Here is an 18,062-nt window from a genome sequence, read left to right on the forward strand (position 1 = left end):
CTCCTTGGTGGAGGACAGTCACATCCTTGGTGGAGGACAGTCACCTCCTTGGTGGAGGACAGTCACATCCTTGGTGGAGGACAGTTACATCCTTGGTGGAGGACAGCTACATCCTTGGTGGAGGACAGTCACATCCTTGGTGGAGTACAGTCACATCCTTGGTGAAGGACAGTCACATCCTTGGTGGAGTACAGTCACATCCTTGGTGGAGGACAGTCACATCCTTGGTGGAGGACAGTCACATCCTTGGTGGAGTACAGTCACATCCTTGGTGGAGAACAGTTACATCCTTGGTGGAGGACAGCCACATCCTTGGTGGAGGACAGCTACATCCTTGGTGGAGGACAGTCACATCCTTGGTGGAGTACAGTCACATCCTTGGTGAAGGACAGCTACATCCTTGGTGTAGGACAGTCACATCCTTGGTGGAGGACAGCCACATCCTTGGTGGAGGACAGCCACATCCTTGGTGGAGGACAGCTATATCCTTGGTGGAGGACAGTCACATCCTTGGTGGAGGACAGCCACATCCTTGGCGATGGACAAACACATCCTTGGCAATGGACAGCCACATCCTTGGTGGAGGACAGCCACATCCTTGGTGATGGACAGACACATCCTTGGTGGAGGACAGCCACATCCTTGGTGGAGGACAGCCACATCTTTGGTAGCGGACACCCACATCCTTGGTGGAGGACAGCCACATCCTTGGTGGAGGACAGTCACATCCTTGGTGGAGGACAGCCACATCCTTGGTGATGGACAGACACATCCTTGGCAATGGACAGCCACATCCTTGGTGGAGGACAGTCACATCCTTGGTGGAGGACAGCCCCATCCTTGGTGGAGGACAGCCACATCCTTGGTGATGGACAGACACATCCTTGGTGGAGGACAGCCACATCCTTGGCGGAGGACATCCACATCTTTGGTAGCGGACACCCACATCCTTGGTGGAGGACAGCCACATCCTTGGTGGAGGACAGCCACATCCTTGGTGTAGGACAGCCACATCCTTGGTGGAGGACAGCCACATCCTTGGTGGAGGACAGCCACATCCTTGGTGGAGGACAGACACATACTTGGTGGAGGACAGCCACATCCTTGGTGGAGGACAGCCACATCCTTGGTGGAGGACAGCTACATTCTTGGAGATGGACAGCCACATCCTTGGTGGAGGACAGTCACATCCTTGGAGATAGCAGACAGCCATATCATTGGTAGCAGACAGCTATACCCTTCGTGGTGGACAGCCACATCTTTGGTGGTAACACTGTGTGGCTGGTACTGTTTCGGGGACACTGTGTGGCTGGCATTGTTATGGGAGCACTGTGTGGCAAGAGCTGTTTTGCATACACTGTGGCTGGTGCTGTTTTGGAGCAATGTGTAACTAGTACTTTTATAGTGGCACTGTGTAGTTGGGACTGTTATACAGGCACTGTGTCACTGGCACTATTATAAAGGCACTGCGGAGTTGGCACTGTGTTGGTGGCACTGTTATAGAGGCACTGTGTTGGTGGCACTGTTATAGAGGCACTGTGTTGGTGGCACTGTTATAGAGGCACTGTTGGTGGCACTGTGTTGGTGGCACTGTTATAGAGGCACTGTGTTGGTGGCACTGTTATAGAGGCACTGTGTTGGTGGCACTGTTATAGAGGCACTGTGTTGGTGGCACTGTTATAGAGGCACTGTGTTGGTGGCACTGTTATAGAGGCACTGTGTTGGTGGCACTGTTATAGAGGCACTGTTATAGAGGCACTGTGTTGGTGGCACTGTTATAGAGGCACTGTTGGTGGCACTGTGTTGGTGGCACTGTTATAGAGGCACTGTGTAGGTGGCACTGTTATAGAGGCACTGTGTTGGTGGCACTGTTATAGAGGCACTGTGTTGGTGGCACTGTTATAGAGGCACTGTGTTGGTGGCACTGTTATAGAGGCACTGTGTTGGTGGCACTGTTATAGAGGCACAGTGTTGGTGGCACTGTTATAGAGCACTGTGTTGGTGGCACTGTTATAGAGCACTGTGTTGGTGGCACTGTTATAGAGGCACTGTGTTGGTGGCACTGTTATAGAGGCACTGTGTTGGTGGCACTGTTATAGAGCACTGTGTTGGTGGCACTGTTATAGAGCACTGTGTTGGTGGCACTGTTATAGAGGCACTGTGTTGGTGGCACTGTTATAGAGGCACTGTGTTGGTGGCACTGTTATAGAGCACTGTGTTGGTGGCACTGTTATAGAGGCACTGTGTTGGTGGCACTGTTATAGAGGCACTGTGTTGGTGGCACTGTTATAGAGCACTGTGTTGGTGGCACTGTTATAGAGCACTGTGTTGGTGGCACTGTTATAGAGGCACTGTGTTGGTGGCACTGTTATAGAGCACTGTGTTGGTGGCACTGTTATAGAGCACTGTGTTGGTGGCACTGTTATAGAGGCACTGTGTTGGTGGCACTGTTATAGAGGCACTGTGTTGGTGGCACTGTTATAGAGGCACTGTGTTGGTGGCACTGTTATAGAGGCACTGTGTTGGTGGCACTGTTATAGAGGCACTGTGTTGGTGGCACTGTTATAGAGGCACTGTATTAGGCTTAGTGCAGGCCTGAGGGGCATTTCGAGAATGACATTTTGACTTAAAGTGGTATACCACCGACAAGAACTTATCCCCCATCCACTGGAACCCCCATCGATCATGAAAACCCCCTAAATATGGAACCTCCCATCTATCAAATGGTTATATACCACCAATATGCCATACATGTCTCAGAAGGGGAGGGGGGGGTCACATACTTTTCAGCCATGTTTTGAGCTTTTATAAGGCACACTAGATACAATTAATGAGACGAGCATTAGCATAAAAGCCGCCTATGTTAGTGAGAGGCGCGGCGCACTGTCATCGCTGGACGGTATTATTTCCCCCACACTAATTAGTGGAGACATCGTTAGTATAATTAGTACTTTCCTATTCAATGTCTAACCAGGAGGCAGAAGAAATTTTCCAAATGTAAAATTAAAGGGGAAATCTAGAAACCGGAGCTGGAGCACCGCCAGTGTCTGGGTGGCTTTTCAGTGCCTGAGGGGATCTCTCATTATGTGAAGCTCCAAGATCCTCCCCATTCATGAGGTCACACATTACACAGAGCATGCTCACTATACTCTCCAATAGAAGTGCAGTATAATACAGGATGTAACTCAGGATCAGTACAGGATAAGTAATGTAATGTATGTACACAGTGACTGCACCAGCAGAATAGTGAGTGCAGCTCTGGAGTATAATACAGGATGTAACTCAGGATCAGTACAGAATAAGTAATGTATGTACACAGTGACTCCACCAGCAGAATAGTGAGTGCAGCTCTGGAGTATAATACAGGATGTAACTCAGGATCAGTACAGGATAAGTAATGTATGTACACAGTGACTGCACCAGCAGAATAGTGAGTGCAGCTCTGGAGTATAATACAGGATATAACTCAGGATCAGTACAGGAAAAGTAATGTATGTACACAGTGACTGCACCAGCAGAATAGTGAGCGCAGCTCTGGAGTATAATACAGGATGTAACTCAGGATCAGTACAGGATAAGTAATGTAATGTATGTACACAGTGACTGCACCAGCAGAATAGTGAGCGCAGCTCTGGAGTATAATACAGGATATAACTCAGGATCAGTACAGAATTAGTAATGTATGTACACAGTGACTCAACTGTTATGTAGATAAGTTCTGTATGAATACCTCGACCTAGTTTTGTGGGTTTGCTTGTATGCTCAGGGAGGAGCGCGTACTGTAGCATTATGTGGATTCTCTGTATAAACCCATGTGTATCACAGAAGAATCTACCGGTGTTCAGCGCTGGTCACTTAATGATTCAGCATTTTCTACAGAGTCATGTTCCTTTTGAAGTCTGGTTTTCTGCAAGACGTCACTGTGAGGGTCCCTGGAGGGGAGAGTCCTCATTAAAATCATTCACACTACTGTATCATGCTTCAAAAACTAGATAACTAGCAGCGGCAAACAATGATAAAAGCCGAGCAGCTGCTGGTGTGGGAGGATAAATAGTCCTGGCTGCATCTACAGGGCTCTCCGAGTCTGGCCTCAAGAGCTTGAGATTCTCAAGGAATGTGTTTAATTAGTGTGGAAGTTAATGCATTCAGCTCAGGTACAACGTAGTCATAAAATGACAATCTGACATTAGTCTAGGGCCGCTCAGCAACGTTAGGGCGCTCCACTTAATCATGCACTCTCAGCTGAGCATGCATGTTTATAAGGGCAATGAGCTGCTGCCATGGGTGGTTAGCAGCTGCTTATCTTCCATCAGAACCAAAACAGCCAGCCCATCTTTTTCTCAACATCTTCATCTGGGGAAATCCTTCGAAAATTAGTGGGTTAGGGGGAGTTTTGTATGTTGTACAGGGAGTGCAGAATTATTAGGCAAGTTGTATTTTTGAGGATTAATTTTATTATTGAACAACAACCATGTTCTCAATGAACCCAAAAAACTCATTAATATCAAAGCTGAATATTTTTGGGAGTAGTTTTTAGTTTGTTTTTAGTTTTAGCTATTTTAGGGGGATATCTGTGTGTGCAGGTGACTATTACTGTGCATAATTATTAGGCAACTTAACAAAAAACAAATATATACCCATTTCAATTATTTATTTTTACCAGTGAAACCAATATAACATCTCAACATTCACAAATATACATTTCTGACATTCAAAAACAAAACAAAAACAAATCAGTGACCAATATAGCCACCTTTCTTTGCAAGGACACTCAAAAGCCTGCCATCCATGGATTCTGTCAGTGTTTTGATCTGTTCACCATCAACATTGCGTGCAGCAGCAACCACAGCCTCCCAGACACTGTTCAGAGAGGTATACTGTTTTCCCTCCTTGTAAATCTCACATTTGATGATGGACCACAGGTTCTCAATGGGGTTCAGATCAGGTGAACAAGGAGGCCATGTCATTAGATTTTCTTCTTTTATACCCTTTCTTGCCAGCCACGCTGTGGAGTACTTGGACGCGTGTGATGGAGCATTGTCCTGCATGAAAATCATGTTTTTCTTGAAGGATGCAGACTTCTTCCTGTACCACTGCTTGAAGAAGGTGTCTTCCAGAAACTGGCAGTAGGACTGGGAGTTGAGCTTGACTCCATCCTCAACCCGAAAAGGCCCCACAAGCTCATCTTTGATGATACCAGCCCAAACCAGTACTCCACCTCCACCTTGCTGGCGTCTGAGTCGGACTGGAGCTCTCTGCCCTTTACCAATCCAGCCACGGGCCCATCCATCTGGCCCATCAAGACTCACTCTCATTTCATCAGTCCATAAAACCTTAGAAAAATCAGTCTTGAGATATTTCTTGGCCCAGTCTTGACGTTTCAGCTTGTGTGTCTTGTTCAGTGGTGGTCGTCTTTCAGCCTTTCTTACCTTGGCCATGTCTCTGAGTATTGCACACCTTGTGCTTTTGGGCACTCCAGTGATGTTGCAGCTCTGAAATATGGCCAAACTGGTGGCAAGTGGCATCTTGGCAGCTGCACGCTTGATTTTTCTCAGTTCATGGGCAGTTATTTTGCGCCTTGGTTTTTCCACACGCTTCTTGCGACCCTGTTGACTATTTTGAATGAAACCCTTGATTGTTCGATGATCACGCTTCAGAAGCTTTGCAATTTTAAGAGTGCTGCATCCCTCTGCAAGATATCTCACTATTTTTGACTTTTCTGAGCCTGTCAAGTCCTTCTTTTGACCCATTTTGCCAAAGGAAAGGAAGTTGCCTAATAATTATGCACACCTAATATAGGGTGTTGATGTCATTAGTCCACACCCCTTCTCATTACAGAGATGCACATCACCTAATATGCTTAATTGGTAGTAGGCTTTCGAGCCTATACAGCTTGGAGTAAGACAACATGCATAAAGAGGATGATGTGGTCAAAATACTCATTTGCCTAATAATTCTGCACGCAGTGTATATGGCAGAGGATCGCTAGAATAAAGGGGTTGTCTTGCTAAGTTAACATTGAAGAGCGCGCAGTATTCACTGAATTCATGGGACGTCTCCCTACTGCTGATCAGTACATAGTCTCACCAATCGCACCTTGATTTTTGACAGGGAAACCCCTTAAAGGGCACCTCTCTGCAGAAAAAACCTTGGATACCACCTGGCAGAGTTGATCCTGCTGATTAAAACAATACCTATTTTGTGAAAATTGGTTGTGGCATTTGCAAGAAAAAAGACTTTTAATCTTTATGTAAATAATGGCTTCGGTTCACCAGGGGGTGGAGCCTAGCCGATCAGCGCTCCTCTGCTTTCCGGTGCTAGCCACGCCCCTCAGTCCACTGATGCTCTAATTTGTATAAAGAATAAAAGTCTTTTTTTCTCGGGAATGTCTCAACCGATTTTCACAAGACAGGTATCGTCGTAATCAGCAGGATTAACCCTACCAGGTAGCATGCCTAACTTAATGGATGCGATCCTGCTGAAAGTTGAAATATTCCACTGCTTCAGTTCCAATGCTTCGTAATCCCAGAGGCAGGTGTCTAGTTCCTGGTACCTCTCTACACACAGGACATGACCACTAACCACAAGAGTGACCTGTGATTAGCCACAGGGGGTCATTTCCTGTGTATCAAGCGGGACAAGGAAGTAGAGACTCGTAGGGTTGGTAAAGTTATGTGTGACTTATTTTATTTGACTATTTTTACGGCACGAGAACCCATTAGAAAAAAAAAACAACCCCTTTAAATTCTATATTTTATTTGTAAAATGGTGTTAAAAGGTGGACATGCCCTTTAAATTTCCAGTAGCCTGCAAATCCGGCACCGACCCTGTAGCATTTCTATACCGCCATGCCTCTCCGCCCTTGTATTTTTCACTAATAGCCGCCATGCCCGGGCACATCTTATTTAACACAGTGGAAGTGACTGTAATGAATGGGAACAGAAGTGTAGCACAGGAGCCATGTACTGTCATCCTGCGACAGGAGTAACCGAGCTGCCGCTTATTACCGCACATTGAATGGAAAGATATCTCTGGCTCGGTTTCCGTAAGAACTTTTTGAAGCTTTGCCTGGGGAGTCCTTGCAGCATCTCACTCCCGGGGAATATAATCTGAAGACCTGGATTACTCCATGACCTCCCCGTATTGTCATAGAGTTCAAACTGCTACCAGCGCCAAAGATGAAGCAGAGCCAAGGTTTTTGTGAAATTTTTTGATATTTTTTTTCCCTCTGTAGAAGATGCCCATCGAGCCTTGCATCTCTTGAAACATGCAAAGCTTTTCATCCGCAAACTGCACAATCACGCGGAGGCAGAATGCGCGGGATAATTAGGCTGGCGGAGGAGAGGAGCATTATACGGCTGCAGTTACAATATGATTTTTTTTTTTTTTAAGCCGAGAACAGAAAAGGTAGAGATAGGACTCGGCATTGTCTTACCGGAACGTTTCCGACCAAGATACGTACAGTAGAAACCAAATATTCACAAATGACAATGCAAAAACTAATTAACCTCCGAGGTTTGAAAATCAGCGCAGGGAAGAAGCTGAAGTCTTCATAGGCAGTTCAAAAGAAACTAATTAATAGTTATGGGAATTTTTCTTCTTCTTTTTTTTTTGCTTATCTGTAAACTATTTTTGAAAGGCTCTATGTATGGAAACGGGAAAACAGGATGCTCCGGATGGGCGAGAACTTGCAGAACCTTTTTGTTTTTGGGAAATTCTTGGAGTCAGTTCTTTTTTGTTTTCAATTTTTAGGGACATTGGTCACCGAGATTTCACAATCGTGTTTCAGTTTGTGGTGCGTACACTGGAGCAAGTATAGCAGTCATCTCATTATCATCATGCGGCATAATTACAAGGAAAGGTAACGCTATTATAAAACTGGAGAGATGGTATATAGAATTTCTCTGTGGGGATGGCTCCGCTTCTCTTCGCTGTTCTTTTCCTCTTTGCCTCATACGATGTCGGCTTGTCCACATGGTGGGCCAAGGTCTTTTGGTGCCCATGCCAAAGCTGTCAAAATGCACAAAACCTTTGGCCGATGAAAGCCTGGTGTCCGGTGGTTTCATGTCTTAGAGTCTGCACCATTCACTGGCATTGATTAGTTCCATGCCCTATCCCTCCAGTTGGTGTCCAGAGGATTCATGCCCCGGAATGTCTTCCATGGTTTGGCATCCATTGATTTTTTGCCCCCACCCCTGGTAAGGAGCCTTAAGGCCCCTTAGGCACCAGGGCCTGGGTCTACTACTACTACCAATTCACCCGCTACAGCTACCCCCCTGGTCATTAACAATATAAAGGATTGGATAGTTGTAGGGGTTCTTCAAGGGAGTGGAGTAACACATGACTGCAGATCAGACTACACAGTGTTTGTTTGTAGTCTGTTACTATGGAAACACAAGCAATGTTAGACTGTGGCTCCTTGGGATGTGATGCTTGAGACACATCCTTACTGAAGCCAGTCATTGGCTGCAGCGGTGCACGAGACCCCATACAGGCCCCTGCCAGAACTAAAGAAGCCAGGACCTTCCAGGTCACGGTGCAATGTTGCCGAACCATAGCAAATGGTACAATGATGCCTAACCGAGAGTGGCGGGAGCATGTGAGTATGATTCTTTCCTTAGGTACCGCACACTAAGGGCCGTAGGTAAAAAGGGACCAGATCCTGGAAAACCCCTTTAAGGCCTAATCTGTAATTGGCTATCTTTATATAGGGACATCTTCTACTGGACCCTATATTGGTGTAGAACCTTGGCTCAACCAACGCGGGACCCTCTAGCACTCTAATGAACCAGAATGACCCTGAGCATAAATCTGCATAGCAACTGGATACACAAAACAGTAGGAACTTTTTAATAAATTTTTCACTTTGCTATATATTTTTTTAAATTTTTGGTGCAAAAAATCCTTTACGGATTATGGTCCAGAGATTCCTCCTTAGATAATTTCTGGAAATTGCTAAACCTTAAAGTCTTCATTTCCTACAATGGACCAGAACTTGGTCCTGTCTTGTAGCTTCGAGGACTTATTTATTAAAGGGCAACATTCACAGTTAGAAAAATATGGCTGCTTAGAGGGCCCCACCTGTCCGCAGGTTGTGTAGAACGAAGGCACAATACTAGATACAAGCCGTAGTGAATGGTGCATGGAGGCTTCCCGTTCCTTGATGTGAAAGGTTGACATGTCTTGCCTGCAGTGAACGTGGAGCTCAGACAGGCGGAGATCGTAGAAAAACAATGCTAATTCACTTACTCATCAGCACATCATCCGCCGAAGGAAACAAGATGCTAAAGTGTTTGTAGCGGGTGAGTGTTTGATGAAGTGTGAAAGAGTGAGGAGCTCGGTATGAATGTGATTCAGAGCCACGGTTTGATGTGTAATGCTTTGTAGGTTTAAAGACAAAGCTCACAGATAGCAGATGTATCATGATGGTGACTATGGAGGTGCTGAGTTATGATGACGGCAGCAATGAAAGAGCATATATATCATGATGGCGACAATGGAGGAGCATTGTCATTATCCTGTGCCCCAAGTGTCAGTGTCATTATCCTGTACCCCAAGTGTCAGTGTCATTATCCTGTACCCCAAGTGTCAGTGTCATTATCCTGTGCCCCAAGTGTCAGTGTCATTATCCTGTGCCCCAAGTGTCAGTGTCATTATCCTGTACCCCAAGTGTCAGTGTCATTATCCTGTGCCCCAAGTGTCAGTGTCATTATCCTGTGCCCCAAGTGTCAGTGTCATTATCCTGTACCCCAAGTGTCAGTGTCATTATCCTGTACCCTAAGTGTCAGTGTCATTATCCTGTACCCCAAGTGTCAGTGTCATTATCCTGTGCCCCAAGTGTCAGTGTCATTATCCTGTACCCCGAGTGTCAGTGTCATTATCCTGTACCCCGAGTGTCAGTGTCATTATCCTGTACCCCAAGTGTCAGTGTCATTATCCTGTACCCCAAGTGTCAGTGTCATTATCCTGTACCCCAAGTGTCAGTGTCATTATCCTGTACCCCAAGTGTCAGTGTCATTACCCTGTACCCCAAGTGTCAGTGTCATTATCCTGTACCCCAAGTGTCAGTGTCATTATCCTGTCCCCCAAGTGTCAGTGTCATTATCCTGTACCCCAAGTGTCAGTGTCATTATCCTGTACCCCAAGTGTCAGTGTCATTACCCTGTACCCCAAGTGTCAGTGTCATTATCCTGTACCCCAAGTGTCAGTGTCATTATCCTGTCCCCCAAGTGTCAGTGTCATTATCCTGTACCCCAAGTGTCAGTGTCATTATCCTGTACCCCAAGTGTCAGTGTCATTATCCTGTACCCCAAGTGTCAGTGTCATTATCCTGTACCCCAAGTGTCAGTGTCATTATCCTGTACCCCAAGTGTCAGTGTCATTACCCTGTACCCCAAGTGTCAGTGTCATTATCCTGTACCCCAAGTGTCAGTGTCATTATCCTGTACCCCAAGTGTCAGTGTCATTATCCTGTACCCCAAGTGTCAGTGTCATTATCCTGTACCCCAAGTGTCAGTGTCATTACCCTGTACCCCAAGTGTCAGTGTCATTATCCTGTCCCCCAAGTGTCAGTGTCATTATCCTGTACCCCAAGTGTCAGTGTCATTATCCTGTACCCCAAGTGTCAGTGTCATTATCCTGTACCCCAAGTGTCAGTGTCATTATCCTGTACCCCGAGTGTCAGAGTCATTATCCTGTACCCCGAGTGTCAGTGTCATTATCCTGTACCCCAAGTGTCAGTGTCATTACCCTGTACCCCAAGTGTCAGTGTCATTATCCTGTACCCCAAGTGTCAGTGTCATTATCCTGTACCCCAAGTGTCAGTGTCATTATCCTGTACCCCAAGTGTCAGTGTCATTACCCTGTACCCCAAGTGTCAGTGTCATTATCCTGTACCCCAAGTGTCAGTGTCATTATCCTGTACCCCAAGTGTCAGTGTCATTATCCTGTACCTCAAGTGTCAGTGTCATTATCCTGTCCCCCAAGTGTCAGTGTCATTATCCTGTACCCCAAGTGTCAGTGTCATTATCCTGTACCCCAAGTGTCAGTGTCATTATCCTGTACCCCAAGTGTCAGTGTCATTATCCTGTACCCCAAGTGTCAGTGTCATTATCCTGTACCCCAAGTGTCAGTGTCATTATCCTGTACCCTAAATGTCAGTGTCATTATCCTGTGCCCCAAGTGTCAGTGTCATTATCCTGTACCCCAAGTGTCAGTGTATCATTATCCTGTACCCCAAGTGTCAGTGTCATTATCCTGTACCCCAAGTGTCAGTGTCATTATCCTGTACCCCAAGTGTCAGTGTCATTATCCTGTACCCCAAGTGTCAGTATTATTATCCTGTACCCCAAGTGTCAGTGTCATTATCCTGTCCCCCAAGTGTCAGTGTCATTATCCTGTACCCCAAGTGTCAGTGTATCATTATCCTGTGCCCCAGGTGTCAGTGTCATTATCCTGTCCCCCAAGTGTCAGTGTCATTATCCTGTACCCTAAATGTCAGTGTCATTATCCTGTGCCCCAAGTGTCAGTGTCATTATCCTGTGCCCCAAGTGTCAGTGTCATTATCCTGTACCCCAAGTGTCAGTGTCATTATCCTGTCCCCCAAGTGTCAGTGTCATTATCCTGTACCCCAAGTGTCAGTGTCATTATCCTGTGCCCCAAGTGTCAGTGTCATTATCCTGTACCCCAAGTGTCAGTGTCATTATCCTGTACCCCAAGTGTCAGTGTCATTATCCTGTACCCTAAATGTCAGTGTCATTATCCTGTGCCCCAAGTGTCAGTGTCATTATCCTGTGCCCCAAGTGTCAGTGTCATTATCCTGTACCCCAAGTGTCAGTGTCATTATCCTGTACCCTAAATATCAGTGTCATTATCCTATACCCCAAGTGTCAGTGTCATTATCCTGTACCCCAAGTGTCAGTGTCATTATCCTGTACCCCAAGTGTCAGTGTCATTATCCTGTACCCTAAATGTCAGTGTCATTATCCTGTACCCCAAGTGTCATTGTCCTGTACCCCAAGTGTCAGTGTCATTATCCTGTACCCCAAGTGTCAGTGTCATTATCCTGTACCCCAAGTGTCAGTGTCATTATCCTGTACCCCAAGTGTCAGTGTCATTATCCTGTACCCCGAGTGTCAGTGTCATTATCCTGTACCCCAAGTGTCAGTGTCATTATCCTGTACCCCAAGTGTCATTATCCTGTACCCCAAGTGTCAGCGTTATTATCCTGTCTCCCAAGTGTCAGTGTCATTATCCTGTACCCCAAGTGTCAGTGTCATTATCCTGTACCCCAAGTGTCAGTGTCATTATCCTGTACCCCAAGTGTCAGTGTGTCATTATCCTGTACCGCAAGTGTCAGTGTCATTATCCTGTACCCCAAGTGTCAGTGTCATTATCCTGTACCCCAAGTGTCAGTGTGTCATTATCCTGTACCCCAAGTGTCAGTGTCATTATCCTGTACCCCAAGTGTCAGTGTCATTATCCTGTACCCCAAGTATCAGCGTTATTATCCTGTACCCCAAGTGTCAGTGTCATTATCCTGTACCCCAAGTGTCAGTGTCATTATCCTGTACCCAAAGTTTCAGTGTCAATATCCTGTACCCCAAGTGTCAGTGTCATTATCCTGTACCCCAAGTGTCAGTGTCATTATCCTGTACCCCAAGTGTCAGTGTCATTATCCTGTACCCAAAGTTTCAGTGTCAATATCCTGTACCCCAAGTGTCAGTGTCATTATCCTGTACCCCAAGTGTCAGTGTGTCATTATCCTGTACCCCAAGTGTCAGCGTCATTATCCTGTACCCCAAGTGTCAGTGTCATTATCCTGTACCCCAAGTGTCAGTGTCATTATCCTGTACCCCAGATGTCAGTGTGTCATTATCCTGTACCCCAAGTGTTAGTGTCATTATCCTGTACCCCAGATGTCAGTGTGTCATTATCCTGTACCCCAAGTGTCAGTGTCATTATCCTGTACCCCAGATGTCAGTGTGTCATTATCCTGTACCCCAAGTGTTAGTGTCATTATCCTGTACCCCAGATGTCAGTGTGTCATTATCCTGTACCCCAGGTGTCAGGGTGTCATTGGTAATCATAGCCCCTGAAGGATACTTCAATTTTTAAAGTTTTCCTTAATACCAGCTTCTGCAGAACTCCTCACGTAGAGTGGAAACCTTACAGTGACTCTTGAGGCTCCTGTTTGTTTCCTCAGTACATGTTTGGCGATTACATTTTGTTACGGACAGTTGTTGTGGACCCACTGTGCCAACCAATTGGTGCGACTCTGGGCTACTCCTAAGGCGTTATCCTGGAAGTCCTCTGGTTTTCAACCTTTAACCACCATACAGGGATCTGGTCTTCACTGCAGGGAAGCCACCTGGCTGCCACCTCCTGGAATAGTGCCAGTGTGCTTGTAAGCTGGCCCATGGGGGTCAGTGACACTGGTGCAAAGCACAGAAGGAACAAGCAATACTTAGTAAGGTAACAACCAGAGGTCAGGGAAGGCAGAGTTTGTGCAAATCCATGAAACTAATCTGAGGTCAGGGCAGGTGGCAGAGGGCCAGTAGAGTAAACAGGCAATTGTCAGGTCAGGCAGCAGAGGGTAAGAATTGGAAGACGGAGGTACGGTACTTGGGCAGACAATAAGGATAGCACACTTTTACTGGCAAACTAGCAAGCTAGGAACCTAAAGCTCAGGCACCTTTTCCTTGGGAAAGGCACCTTAAATACCCACAGGTCTCCCAGCCATTGGATGGCAGAGATTGGAGTAATTGTGCATCAGCCCTTTAGGAGCCAGTAAGTAAACGCATATGCCCTGTGTGAGATAGAAGGTTACCTTGCAGCCTGGTACAGACTGTGGACTCTAGTGGGGGTCTTCAGCCAAATTCCCTGCTGTGGAATAGTGGAGGAAATCCAGTGAGGAACGGCTGCCAGGGAAGGACTAGTTAAGTGATGCGGCGTCCATCCCAGATAGAGGGACCCTGCACAGAGTGATGCCATGACAGTACCCCCACCTCACGTCCGCTTTTCTTTGATAGAGAGTTTTGCAAAATCTTCAGGAGGGCAGGGGCATGAATGTTCTCCAAGGATCATTCCTCTGGACCAAAGTCTTTCCAGTCAACCAAGAATGTTTTTGTAACCTACATGCAGATCTTCAGAACTGGGCAGAGGTACAGCTGGAGGAGAACATCTGGAGTACTAGTTGAGTACCACAGAAATTACACATCAAAGTAATAAGGAATCCATAATGAAGAATGGAAGCATAACTTGTAAACAACCGGATTCAATTGTAAGAGGGAACTTAAAGTCTGATGTTTTTTAAGGAGAACTAGACTATCTCCAGGAGAAAATTGAGGTAGAACCCTGCATCTATGATGGAAGAGAGGTTCTTATTTGACAGCCATAGACAATAAAAAAGGAGATTTACCTGAGGATTAATTGACATGATTGTTGTATAAGAACTCCACCCAAGGGAGCAGAGTGGACCATTCGCCATGGCATGCAGAGGAGAAATGATGCAGACAGTGGATACGGACCTGGTTGACATGCTCCACTTGTCTGTTGGTTTGCGGATGACAGGCTGAGGAGAAATCCAGTACCACATCAAGGAGCTTACAGATAGCCTTCTAAAACTGTACATCCCGGTCAGATACAACATGAGCATGTAATCCATGAAGACTGAAAATATGGTTAATAAACTATTTAGCCAGTCAGTTAGCAGAGTACAAGCCAGGCAGGGGTACGAGGTGGGCCATCTTCAAAAATTTATCCACCACTACTAAGGACACTACTAAGTGAATCCTGAGGAGGGAGGCAGGTCTGTGATGAAATCCATGGAGACGTATGGTCATGGTACTTCAGGCACTGGTAAAGGGAAAAGGAATCTGGAAGGTTTTTTTCTTGGAACCAAATTTTGGGCACAGGAAGTACATGTGGCAACAAATTACTGAATGTCTTGAGAAATAGTCGGTCACCAATAGTGTCTAGCAATCAAGTCTGTTGTCTTTAGCAGGCCAAGTTGGAGCTGTCACAAACCGGCGGGTGTGAACCCACTGTGCCACGTGTCCTACCACCTCTAAAGGCATTGTCTAAGTGAACCCCTCGTTCTTCACAGCACCCCTGATGGTGGGGATAGACTTTTTCCGAAGGGAACACCAGGTCGCTACCCCTTGAGGAGGATAGGCACACGAAGCAGCTGGTCCAGACGGACCAGAGGGTACCAGTGCAAGGTACCAAAGGTATAGACGTAGTCATCAGGCTGAGTTATAACCAGAAGCAACAGTGCAGGACCGACGGATGAGCAGAGGTAAAGTCAAACAAGGACAGGTGCACTCTGCGGTCTTACTAGCCCTCATACTGGTGTAAAATTGAGAGATTAGCCAACATATCCTACTTTGAGGACATGTCTGAGCCCGAGCACCGCGCCAAGGTTTCTCAAGTAGCTCGGGACCTAACGCTAAACCTACCTGGGCCGTATGGGCAATACCAGGAGCCAGTGGGCGAATTACAGGAGCACAAGGTCCGACTCACAGCAATCTCCCAGTAACCTCCAGCATGTGACCATGCATACAATGGGAGGAGGGAGAGAGCTCTGAGCCCCACCCAAGACTGGTTGATATAGCCCGGGCCTCACATGTGCACCAGAATGCTGCCTGTGGATGGAAATAAAGGCACATTCAGACTAGGAGTTTCTACACCTCCAAAAAATTCTATATACAAACTAGAGATTGGCGTGGTATTAAAAAGCAGGAAGTGCTCAACCCCATATGCAGTGGTGCATCTATACAGGGGGGGCAGATCCTGCACTTGGGGTCCATTGTATGCATGGTCACATGCTGGAGGTTACTGGGAGATTGCTGTGATTCGGACCTTGCGCTCCTGTAATTCGCCCGCTGGCTCCTGGTATTGCCCATACGGCCCAGGTAGGTTTAGCGTTAGGTCCCGAGCACAGGACTGTGGCAGTGAATGGGGAAGCACCGGCAGTAGATCACCGCCAAACAAGGAGCCCGAGACTGCGCCGGTAAGCAGGGGAACATCGGCGCATTGCGACCACTGTTACAATATGGAGCATGGATGTTATCTTCTGGTTCCCAAGACCTCTCCTCAGGACCAAAACCTTTCCAGTTCACAAGATAGTAGGTCTTCTTGCCACGCTTCTTGATGTCCAGGATGTCTTTGACTCCAGATACATAATCAGAATGTCCAGATACTGGAGTCGGAGTAGATAAAACAGCAGAGAAGCGATTTAGAACTAGCGGTTTCAGTAAGGGCACACGGAGGGCATTAGAAATCCACAGAGAGAGAGGCAGACGTAACTTATATGTAACTTCATTGATTCTCTTCAATACTTCAAAGGGTCCAAAAAACCTAGGGGCAAATTTGAAACTGGGAACCCTTAAGCAGTTATCTTTAGAGGAGAGCCATACCTTATTTCCTGAAGAGAACTGAGGCGGTTTTCTTCTTCTTTTGTCTGCATTCGCTTTCATGCGAGTCACCGCTTTGTTGATGCAGTCTTTGGTCTGACGCCAAATCTTCAAGAAATCCTTAAAAGAAGAATCTGCAGCTGGTACCCCAGAAGACGTAGGAACAGGAAGAGGAATACAAGGATGTTGTCCATAAACGACAAAGAATGGAGAGGATCCAGTAAACTCACTAGAGTGGTTATTATAGAATACTGCCAAGGTAGCAATTGTATCCAGTTGTCGTGTTGGGTCAAGAAAAAATGCCGGAGATAATTCTCTAATATTTGATTGACCTGCTCTACCTCCCCGTTGGTCTGGGGATGATATCCCGAAGAGAAGTCTAATTCATTCTCGAGCAGCTGGCAAAGAGCTCTCCAGAGCTTAGAGGTAAACTGGAATCCATGATTGTAAACTATGTGTAAAGGTAGTCCATGCAGCCGGAATACGTGTTCCACGAACAATTTAGCAAGTTCAGCGGTCGAGACAATCCGGCCAAAGGGACGAAGTGAGCCATCTTGGAGAACCGGTCCAAGACCACCCAGATAGCTGAACATCCGGCAGAAGATGGAAGATCCGAAACAAGGTCCATGTGTTGCCATGGGGCATCAGGAACAGGAATAGGTAACAACAGCCCGGGTGGTTTGGTTCTGGAGCCTTTATTCTGAGCACAGACAGTGCAAGCAGAACCATAATCACGCACATCCTTTTGCAGTGTGGCGTGATAAATGTTCTAAAGTCTTGCAGATCCCTGGATGGGCATCTCCAGCTGCCTTCTTCAACACCTGATATACCCTGTCTTATATCTTTATTTAGTCCCATCACCTGTGGCGCCCTGGGTTTAACAATACCTCTGGGTTTTCATTGACCCAAGTAACATTCGTTAACCTCCCCCCCCCCTTTTTTTCTTTTCTCTTACGTGTCCACTGTATGAATCCCTGGATGACCAGCCAGTTTGGAGTTGTGCCCCCAAGCTAAAATACGTTTCTTCTTGGCAGGTGTCACGAATGTATGGAGGAATGTATTTGAGCAGGACAGGAGCCACAGTGATCATGAAAGCAGGATCAACAATGTACTTTGGCTCCTCTTGCTGGTCAGAGAAATCAAATGACTGAGACAGAGCATCCACCTTGATGTTCTTCTCAACCTGCCGAAAATGAAGCTCAAAATTAAAACTGAGAAGAAGAGTGCCCATCTGGCTTGGTGTAGGTTCAGATGCTGGGCCTTTTGCAGATATGTAAGGTTTTTGTTGTCAGGGAAGATTATCACCGGATGCTGGGCCCATTCCAATAGATTACGCCACTCCTCCAAGGCTAGTCTTATGGCCAGAAGCTCTTTGTCTCCTATACAGTAATTCCTCTCAGCAGGGGAGAAGGGCTTGGAGAAAAATCCACAGGTAAACATCTTGCTCTTGGAACCTTTCTGTAGTAAAACAGCACTGGCTCCTATGGAGGAGGCGTTCACTTCTAAAAAGAATTGGCTGGAGACATCTGGATGATGCAGAGGTAAAGGACTTTAATTGGATGAAAGAAGCTTCAGCCTCAGGAGTCCAGACTCTGGCAATAACCCATTTCTTAGTAAAGGCGGATATTGGGGATGTAAGAGACGAAA

This window comes from Bufo bufo, chromosome 4 (assembly GCF_905171765.1).
Source record: "Bufo bufo chromosome 4, aBufBuf1.1, whole genome shotgun sequence".
NCBI lineage: Eukaryota > Metazoa > Chordata > Amphibia > Anura > Bufonidae > Bufo > Bufo bufo.